At 34.0% G+C, this 11,188-nt stretch overlaps 1 long non-coding RNA gene across 6 annotated transcripts; it reads right to left on the bottom strand.

The window, feature by feature from the left end:
• Positions 1–676: 676 nt before the first annotated feature.
• On the bottom strand, positions 677–8,262 carry LOC147405720 (uncharacterized). 6 transcript variants are annotated; one of them, XR_015176039.1, is made up of 5 exons: positions 7,413–8,260; positions 6,400–6,440; positions 6,136–6,261; positions 5,417–5,594; positions 677–1,269 (listed from the first exon to the last, which is right to left on the bottom strand). It is a non-coding gene; the product is annotated as an uncharacterized LOC147405720 (long non-coding RNA). The 6 variants fall into 6 exon arrangements; XR_015176041.1 differs by lacking the exon at positions 677–1,269 and adding an exon at positions 1,303–2,151 and having other exon boundaries at positions 7,413–8,262; XR_015176037.1 differs by lacking the exon at positions 677–1,269 and adding an exon at positions 3,261–4,565 and having other exon boundaries at positions 6,400–6,495; positions 7,413–8,256.
• Between the last annotated feature and the right edge of the window lie 2,926 nt (positions 8,263–11,188).

The following is an 11,188-nucleotide window of genomic DNA, read 5'->3' as shown; positions in this document are numbered from 1 at the left end:
TTGACTGTGTGAAGGTCGCATCTTTTTAGAGAAAGAAAAAAAGATGGTTTTCCCTCTAGATACACATTTTCACATCCCAATAAACATGTTCATTTTGTATCGCGACGAAATACATCTATTATTCTTGTACATGCCACGTTAGGAAATACTTTATGGAGGGAGTACAGATTGTATGCACCCAGGGTGGAGGATTGAAATCCTCCTCCCACAATTCAACACATGCCACGTAAGCCAAATCCAAGGAATTAATGTATCCCTCAATTGGTGTGGATGACTATTAATGAACCTAAACCAATGAACTCGCTTATAGCTTGGAAATATATTGAGGGCCAAAAACTGATATTTAACAAAAGTCTTTGATTTTTTGCATTTCTTACACGGCAAAATCAACATTTTTCTTTGAAGAATTGTGATCTTCATCAAGTTAATTTGTGGTTTTGTTTAAAGTCTTGGAATCTTTTTCTTTCTTTGAAAAGATGTGTCCATCACAGGGTTAAATCTTTTTTAGCCTTGATAGAAGAAAAACATGATGACCATTAATGAACCTAAACCAATGAACTCACTGATGGTTTTTCCATCATCAATTCTAATTTGAAAACTAATATGTCCAAAGTTTGGAAATATTGAGGGCCAAAGACTGATATTTCACAAAAGTCTTTGATTCTTTGCTTTTCTTACATGGCAAGATAAATATTTTTCTTCGAAGAATTGTAATTGTCATCAAGTCAATTCGTCTTTTTGTTTACAAAGTCTTTGAGACATCTCAACCAACCAATACATCAAACCTCATTCCAATAAGAACTCTTTCCTGTCTAGAGAAAAAAGACAAAACCTGTAAAACCAAAAGGGAAGAAAAAAACATCAACACAAGCTCATTTTCCAAGCCCGCCATACAATTCCCCGGGACCAGGGCTCCCAAGATCCATAACATTTTCCTTAGAACACGTGTAACAACGACGACTTGGACGAGCCAGTCTGTCTGTCTGTCTACACTACTAGTTAAAAGAAAATATATTTCTTGTTATCCTCAAATGAGAATATTTAACCCAAAGAAGGGAGAGAACTTCCTGGTAACGAATCACAATGGATTATTAGTAGTAGTGAAGTGAAGTGAAGTTCCCACTGTTTTCAGGGCTCTCGTTAGCTACCCATAGAGCACGAGAATTCCATATATTAAAATACTGAAGAATTTTAAAGATTGTAGCCTTTGTAAACATTCCATCCGTAGTTTCCATCCTTTGTGATGATATGGACTTCTTCATATTTGTCCTACAATAAGACTAAAAGCATCAAACAAATTGGTAGTGAGGAAAATAAAATCCTTAAGAGGAAGCTTATATCCAAACGCAGTAATTTGATAATGTGGGGTTCACAAATCAACCGTATGTGATTCGTGAGCCCCACAAGTACAATTGTTCTATTAATCACAATTGATGTGATTAGATTGACATGATATTTGGGCCACAAGTACAATTGCCCCATTAATGGACAGGATCAAATGAACATTATCATAAAGAACTATGGGTGCAACTTGGTTCGGTCTGGCGCCAGATTGGAACGAAACTAACATAGGTCTATCCCACTAAATAAGAACCAAAACTGAACCAAATTGCCCATATAACCAAACCGAACTAAAGTCCGTTTGGTTCTATAGGTTGTCTATATCTTATAAGTTTTCTAGGCAGCAACATATTTTTAATGGAAAAAAAGAAAGATAATGTACATGAAACTTTAAGTAATAAGTCATTCATATACATTAAAACAAGTCATTATGTTCTAACTCCTAAAAAGTAATTAGTCTTTGAGGGTTCGTTTCTCAATTTGATTCGGTTCTGTATGTTGAGTGTATATTTTCCTCCACTCTCAGGTGTGTCTTACCCTAGTTAAGCTCCATGACCCTCTTATATTCATAGTTCTCCCCTTCTCCAACAGAAGGGTGTTTTGGAGTAGTTGGTTGATTAACACTGTACAAGCCTTGAATTGAGAATCTAACCGAATTAATTGGTTCTCCATTTTCTTAACCCATAAACGAACCACCACTTGTTTCGAATCCATCCAAACCAGCCCGAAGCTAATTGTTTGGTTTGGTTCTCGGTTTGAACTGGACCAAGTTGCACCCCAATAAAGAACTTTGTGCTGTAATTTCTCTTACTAAGAAAATCATCAAGAAGAATGTGATGAGAAATTATTCATTAAAATATATTAGAAGAAAATAATTTGAAATCGAGAGGCCAAATTTCAGTCTGCAATTCCTTATCCTCAAAATATGGATTATCTCTTGGAATAGAATACTTTCTCAATCAATCAAGATCAGGGGTGGAGCTAGGATTTTCTTGTAGTGGGGGCAAAGTATGATTAGTTGTATAGTTGAAGAACTTGAATGGAGGGAGGTGAGGCTGTGGGGGCAAAAAGTGGAGGGAGATGAGGGTGTGGAGGCAAATGGGGAGAGAGGTGAGGGAGTGGAGACAAATGGGGCATGTAGTTAGTTGAAAATATAGGGGTGTCTCATAGTTCTGTGGGGGCAATTGCCCCCACTAGCTCCGCCCCTGATCAAGATCGTTTACTTCTTTGGCACCGAGAGATACATGGCATTGATTGAACATTTAAAAAAAAAATGTTCATGAAATATAAATGGCAAATGCAAGTAAAACTAGCTTGTAGTTTCAACTTGCCTCATAGAATGAAGTTAATGAAATAAAGATATGTTCATCAGTAAAGGGAGTCTTAAGTTGCACAACAGGTAGTACATAACTAACTTGTGGGTAGTTCTCTCTGTTTTGGGGTAGGAGAGGAGGTCCAGATGGGAACCCAACCCCTACATGTGCTACATGTTTGAACATATTCCGCTCGTAAACTTTTTCCTCGGGATACATAACTGTATATCCCCGTAAAAGATGTGCAGTTGTGTATCCCTAGAAAAAAGATCTATGGTTCCGTGTACATACCATGTCAGCTGACTGAAGACTTTCTAGTTAGAAAATCAGCACTCATCTTTATATGCTACTCTATTTTAAGGTGGAAATTTTCATATGAAGAGGTAACAGAACACTAGAAAATTATTATTTTAACTGATCAGATATGTTGTTGATGCCTGAAATCTGCTTCACGATCTATCCAAAATAGATAAAAATTTAAATAAAACAGAGAAAATGGGAAACTAAGATCTCTTCCCACAAAATAGGTAGACGATTGATTAAATCGTAAAGGCTACCCTACCACATTTGGTGTGCTTCCATGCCTAAAAAACATATAAAATGAACTGTTCAAATGGTGTTTAACATTCATTTATAAATTATGTCACATGCATCCTATTGCGATAGGGATACAAATCATCAAGTCATAGACTTATCTGTATTTTACATCGGGGCTTTATACGAACCAAAACCATTCAAATCTTGCTAATACTTTTAATATGCCTAACCGTTTAATTTGAACTATTATTGAATAGGAAACAATCTAACCCTACATTTACTTATACAAATTATAAAATATAAAATATGCCTAACCGTTTAATTTGAACTATTATCGAATAGGAAACAATCTACCTTCAACATTCAGGAATGGACCAGCGTGATTTGCCCAACTGTTCATAAGAAAAAAACTCAAGAGTTCACAAAAATCAAATGTGCCCGTGCATAATAAATGGCATCCCTAATTACAAAACTACCCTTGCTATACTTGATGTGGCACGCTATATGAGCACCGTGAGCAAATAAAAATCACTCCTGTTCATAATGTTAAAGAAGCTATAATGCTGCTTCTGTAGACCTCACTAAATTGGTGGTTTGGTACACTACGTCAAAATGCGCCCAAAACAATAGCTTTGGGTCATCATTTTCCCCCAAAACAACTGCTGCTGAAGTTGCAAATGTCGTCCTTAAAAACGTAGGCATTTTTTAAAAGGAGTGACAATGTGTCAGAAAAAAATGACTGCCCATAACCGTCGGAAAGTCTGATTTCTGGGATAATTTTTTTTATTTTAACAACAGCGTAGAACTGTCATTTTTCAATTTTTATAAAAAATTCATTTTAGATTTGTGAATTGTGATTCCTGCACACCCAAAATAGAACTACATATGGTAAATTTAATATCGGTAATTTCTTAGGGTGTATTAATAAATTTTCAAAATGAAAATAAAAAATAGTTAAACATTTGGGAGTTCTATCCTTTTTCAAAGCGTCTGATCTACTTTATTAATTTTTTTTTTGTTATTGCTGTAAATAAAAAATAGGTTAGATTATAGCCATTTAGGCCTCAAGATGGCCCAGGCTTGTGGGCTTTAGAATATAAGCCCGACCAAGTTCAAGCCTCAAGTTCCTAATCACCTTTATTTTTTTAGCCCTCACATATTTTTTTGTCCATAAACTTCAATGGAAGATGGCTAATATATGTGCCACCAGTTGTACATACAATATGCATGAATTAGCCGCTTTAATGGGATCTTTCATCCTGGTTAGAGAATAAATTATCGAACGTCTATCGTTCCCTCACAATTGCTTCATTTATAAACCCATTCCCGTGCCAAAATCCAGCCATGCTTGGGCTCCATAAGGCTTCAGACATGCTGTAAACAATCAACAAATCTAAATATTTATTCCAAGTACTAAATCTGATCATAATTATTGAAAATTTGATGACTAAATCAGATTTTGTTTCTTCCATACCCAATAATTGGGGCGTTCTCGAGTTTACAAATTGGTTCACATCAGCAAGAATGACATAGCTGACACATATGTGTGTATAAAACATTAATTTCTAATGGTGAGATGTTGATAACAGGGACAAAAAAATGATATAGCATGAAATTTTTTTTGTTGGAAATGAGGCTATTAGTGTGATGTATACATGTGGGCCTATGATTCCTCTAAATTCAGGCAAAAAAAGGTTCATAATTATGTTAATCAATTTTCTTCCAAAGGGTTCAGTGACAATGATGATCACTAATTAATGGGAATGATCCAATGTGAGGTAGCAATAGATACTTAACATCACTTTTCTAACCCAGGGACCCCTTTATACTTAGTTTCTAAACTATCAGAATTGAGTTGCCTTATGTAGCCCTATGGCCCTATTTTAATATACTAGACTTGGTTAAATCTCATCTTGTTCATGCAAATTCCATCATCTTCAACACTAAAAAAATACAACAATTTAGCTCTATTAAAGAGTGGATCTACAAAGAGGGCAAGTGGGGTGTTTATGATCCAACCACTTCTCCTAGCAACCCTTGTGGAAGAAATGCTTACAAGGCAACTCACTCACCTCCTCACACCTTCAAATCCATGTAGAAACACACAACACAACACTGGACTACCATGACTACAAGTAAAACTAAATGGGTTTCGACATCATTCCCAAATTCCAATAAATAATAAGTAAATGTATAAAATCAGAACAAAAGGTAAAGAAAGATACCTGCTGTTGAACATTAATCATGAACTCGTATGTTGGGAATGTGTGATATCTTGGGCCAATCTTCGCCACACTCTTCTTTGCACTGTTTTGCTAGACAGACAATAATCAATGTGGAGAGATTGAAGTGTGGTGGGCAGTCCGTCCTCTATCCGTCCTCTATTGGGATAAACAATCCAAGCTGAAATATTAAATTGAGAAAAGAACATCCAAATTAAAAGATCTAATATGAATAGAGATCAATACAACCATTAGAACTTTGAAAGAAAGCCAACGAGTCGATTGCTCTATTGGATTCTCTAAAAACATGGTAAAAAGACACTTGAAAAGAAAACAGACTTCTCCTAATGGAGAGAAATAGATGGTGAACATGCTAGGGAATGTCCACAAACAGATGGCCAAATCTTACTAAGGGTTGTTCGGCCCTACATAGAAATATCACATTGGCATTCCAACACCACATTAACAATCTTAATATTAAATAGCCTAATGATAGTCTGAAGCACTTTAACCCGGTGCTCTGTATACGTTCCCTGACATGGCAGTGATAGAACCATAGATCTTTTTCCTTGTGTATCTTGAAGAAAAAGATCTATGGTTCTGTCACTGCCACGTCATGGAGTGTATAATGTGTATGGAAAGGGGGTGTCAGATTATCACGACTCTATTAAACAAGACAATAAGAGAAGAATAGCAAAAGAAAAATTGGAAAATAACCTTACCAATTTCAAACATGGCCCAACAGCATTAGAAATTTGGCTGTGATATAGCATTTTTTCTACTTTACCTAGCCATTTCCCCCTAGGGGGCCAGCCCTAAGTCTAACTTTGTCTGGAGTGCATGTGAATCTGCAAACAAATAATATATTTTTTAACATCCAAATGTTTTTTTTCTAACAGAGTTGTTTGTGTCAAAAACAAAATAATTCCAATTTAAATATGTAGGTATTTACATAAACCAATCATGAAGGAAATTAAGGTACTTACACCAACATTCCTATTAAAACCGGCTTTAGATTGTTTTCCTTCTGAAGTGAAGAAAGCTCACAAAGGATTAAGAACACCAAAATTGAATTTCAAAACCTTGAATTCAAATGAAAAAAATGCAATCTATCTCAATCTTATACATAACAATGAAGGTAGATGCATAAGAATTCCAATTAGAAGAAACATGCAAGTTGAAGGTTTTAAAAAAGCAATAGAAAAATCAAGAAGAATGTGGTTTGAGATATTGAGAGCAAATTACATAAACTTGAATTAACAGAAAACATGAATTTAGATCAAATTGAAAGAATGATCAATAATTGTTCAGTCGACCTCAGATTTTTGGGATAAACTTTGATCAACATCAAAAGGGTTACCTTCTCACTTCCAAATCAGTTCCATTTCCTACTAATGGCATGTGGAATCTATATCATGACTACAATACCATACCTTCAATAGTCACACTTCCTCATATGAATTATTTTTCCAATTCAAGCTTTCTATTTCAATCTTGGGAGGATCAACTTACAATGTTGTACTTGATGAGGGTTCACTAGTAGAAGCACAAACATAATGAAATAAAAGCTTTATGCACTCCAGTGTCATTTAAGCTACAAATACGCCCTCTCTTTTGAGTAGTATCGAGGTTTCTCAATGAGCCTGAATTAATGGAGGTCGATATCTCAACTTCCTAATAACAGTGAGAAAGTATATATGTGCATCGAGGACATTTTGTGTTCAACAACAATTCCTCATCTTTACAATGTAGAAGAAAAAAATGAATCAATTTAATAGACATGAAACACATAAATCTAATCTAATATGATTTTTATAACGTCAAATCATTACATTGATAGTCAATTAAAAAACCATATGGCACCACACAAAAAAAGAAAAAAAAAAAAAAAAAAAAAAAAAAAAAACAAATTTTATAATTTGATTGGATTTTCACAATTTGATCTGGTTGTTCCAACAAAAAAATAATCTAAAAATTGAAAAAGAGATATTGAACTTACATATCAGGATATCCTAGGGCATCGTCGGTCACCTCTCGTTCCTGAAACTTACCTTTCTTCGATTGGCCAGTTGCGTTTTGGACTTGGAGAAAACGTAGATGAAATTCAAAGAAGATTAGAGAAGGAAACAGAGCAAGAACAACTTAGTCATGGAGGATTTCATCAAATCTTCGTCTACTTCAGAATCAATACGAAACTAGCTGAGGTGATCGATTAATAGATGGAACAGGAACCCTAATTTGAAAAGTTTATTTATTGATCGTATCAGTTAAGAACCCTAAATTGCAGGGATTTATCTAGAGAGTTGAAATCTGATTTGGTCTGAGAGAGATGAAAACCAAGATAGATCGAAATCAGCTTCCTATTGCTGATTTCAGTAGGGCTTGCTAAAGAAATGTTAAATGTAGCCTTTTGCTCGTCAATTTACCATCTATGGAGAGAAAGAAACAAAAGATTGTTTCAGGAATTTTTTTTAAATAAGGAGTAAATTTCCTTCTCTTTTAAAATCAAAGGGCTAACGAGGGGGTTAGAACTCAAGATTGTGGTGACGGGCATGATTCCTTATTAACATTTTAGTTTGATCGATCAAGAAAATCTTTTGAAATAAATCACCAATTGGATATAGTCTTGTTCATTATTATTCATCATTTGCTAAAAAGAATTTGTATGTACCATTATTAAGATTTAATATGTTGTCCCGAGTAATATTTTGGTCGGGAGAAAAATCAAGTCTCTCCCCCCAATACATTAAATTTTTTTCATAATCAATGTTTCATATCGGTCTAGGTGAAAATCAAAATATCTAAAAGTATAAAACTTTTAACCATAACCATTAGTCTAATTTTTTAATTCAGGCAAACAATCACAGCTAATACGAAATATCAATGAGGGAAGTAAATCCAAAAAGATAAAATAAAAAAATAAAAAATAAAATAAAATAAAATAAAAAACCACTCTTATTGTTATATGATATTTCTATTATTTTATAAAAAAGGTTCCCAAAAAATATTTTAGGATAACATATACCCAAAAGGTATTAGACTAGAGTTCTAATTGTCCAATTCCTTATAAACTTAGAAGGGTTACTATATGGATATTTTCTTGGAAATCAAAGGCTCGATGATCAATTTGGTATAGCTCCTGCAATTCCTCCGATGGACTTCTCTGATAACACTATGACGATCACGTTAATAAGAATTTTGTAGAGAGTTTGAGCTAGAAAGACAAAGATTTTGTTGGGATTCCCCCCAATCTAATTTCAGGTTGAACAAGGAATCAACATCGATAGCCCGCTATTGCAACACTTGTGACCATTTGGTCTATCAATTTAAATAAAAAAGAGAAAATGGGAAGCTAAGATCTCTTCCTACAAAATAGGTAGATGATTCATTAAATTGTAAAGGCTATCCTATGACATTTGGTTTGATTCATGGTGTTTAACATTCAGAAAACCACCTAGCGGAGCCATGCGCAACAAATAAACAACTTTTTCATTTATAAATTATGTCACATCCATTGTATTGCGATAGGGAAACAAATTATGGAGTTATAGATTGATCTATTCAAATCTTGACGTGGCACGCTCTGTGAGCAAAAAATCACTCTTGTTCATAATGTTAAAGAAGTTTTAATCCATCTTGCTACTTCTGTAGACCTTCACTCAATTGGTGGTTTGGTACCTCTTCTTGGTTACCCATTGCCCAGAACAATCCCAAGAGTCAACAAAGACTTGATGGCAGATTCTTTCCTTCAAATACATCTATTTATGTTCCATATGTAGGGATATTTCCACATGAAATATTAACTTTAGCAAGAAACATAAAATAAGCAAATAGAAGGAGCCATAGATCCAATATTCTTAAATAATATACATAAACTATGAGTATTTAATTGGAACCCAATATAGTTATCAAAACCAATACAATATTTGGATACTTCAGCATACCCATATTGGTACGAAACGATATGATACATAAAACAATTCTAGATACCACAAGTACTACATTAGCCTAACAGTTATCGTGCCAAAAAGCTATGAAATTAATGTTTACAAATTTCATTATATGTGTCATGATGTAAACTAATAAAAAAAGGATACTTAGCTTGAAAACTAAAATATAAAGAACAGTGTCAAGATAATGGATGAGATACCCATGCTCTTATTGTGACTTGTATTTTCAAAAAACAAGAAGTCCTTAAACAGTGTCCACCCCATGAAGTAAAAGGTTCTGTCCTAAGACTCACTTGGTATGTTGTCGATGTCAAACCTCATAATCTTTCCAAGAAAGGATTTCTAGTTTTGGGAAAAATTGTAAGAATCGCCTTTGCATGATGACCCATAAATGGAAGACCTATGGTAAATATCCTTCTCACCTCTGATGGAATTAAATTTAAATCCATTAATGAAAATGATCATTTGCCCATTCAAAGTCATTCATTCTTTTTTCTACTGATGTCTCCCTTTTTTTTTAAAAAAAAAAGGATTAAATGCGTAGATAACATTTTAACAAGTCCGGTTCTTTAATTTATAAAAATACAGATAATGGAAATTCATTCACACAAATGTTTTCAATGTCAGTGTAGAAGAACGCTTCTTTTTTTTTCTTTTTTTTTTTCCGTTTTCTTTTTTATCTTTATGCAGTTCCTTATTTCATTAGAAATTCTCTCTTTTTTACTCTACCAACCAATGCAACCCAAGTGATACCAATCGAAAATAAGGTGAAATTTTTTTGATCTTTCTTTTTAATGTATTTGGGGTTGGGATTTGTTGAGTTCTAATACAATTGTGAGAATCACTGAATCTAACTATAAAAATGAAATTTTCTCTCCAAACTTTCTAACTCCCAAAAAGTTCAACTTGATTCCAAACTTCAAACACAAAGAGAACTTCCCTTATGGGAAATAATTTCAAAAGTGACTCTGTTGCTATCATGATCCTTCCATTAGATAAATAAGATCACATAAGATGATATCAGTGTTATGTTCTTGATCCCAATTCTCATAAGAACGTGATTAGATGTATCCAATACTCATGGAAAATCTCAACTTTCTTTGAAATTATTACATTGGAGTGATCATCATAGAAAAAAGAACCTAAATCATTAATCAAAAGAACCCACATCACCCAAATGAGAAGCCATACCAAAGAAGAAATCAACTATGCTCCTGAAACAACAACACTGATAAGAAATAAGTCATTGTTCAAGCATCAAGCTTGATAACGTGCTTGGTTCTATTGTCACAGCCAATTCCTCTCCATATGCAACAATCTTCTCTGATCCAAGAAGGGAGACAATTTGAAGGATCTATGAGACTATGTTTGAACTGGAAAAGAGCTTTTCTCTCGCTTTTGAAGCAATGCAAACCGAAATTTTCTTCTTCAATGCACCAACTGAACACGATGCACAACAATAACATATTCGTAAAACTAAGGAATCTCATCATGAAATGGTGGTTTGTCTTAAAATCAGGTTTTGTATTAAAAAAGAAGCAATTGGAGGATTTATACATAGAAGAAAAATCAATGAATGGCAATGAAAGAAAATGGGTCCACCTTATCTCCATTCAACAACTTGGATGACCATTAGAGCAACTGTTATGGTTGTCTTTATTTTTTGTCTCTATTTTAGCATATTCTCATATTTTAGAGATATTCTCTACTCCGAACCTAAATGAACTTCAACGGGTCCCAACCACTAAATCACTAATCAAATCTCTAATTCACTATCCACATAATAAAAAACAATAAACTTGCTATTGGCAACCCAACTTTACTT

The sequence above is a fragment of the Akebia trifoliata genome, chromosome 3 (genome assembly GCF_017979445.1).
Source record: "Akebia trifoliata isolate Shusen 1 chromosome 3, ASM1797944v1, whole genome shotgun sequence".
NCBI lineage: Eukaryota > Viridiplantae > Streptophyta > Magnoliopsida > Ranunculales > Lardizabalaceae > Akebia > Akebia trifoliata.
Note: the sequence above shows the minus strand (reverse complement) of the source record. Positions and strands in the feature narration are given on the sequence as shown.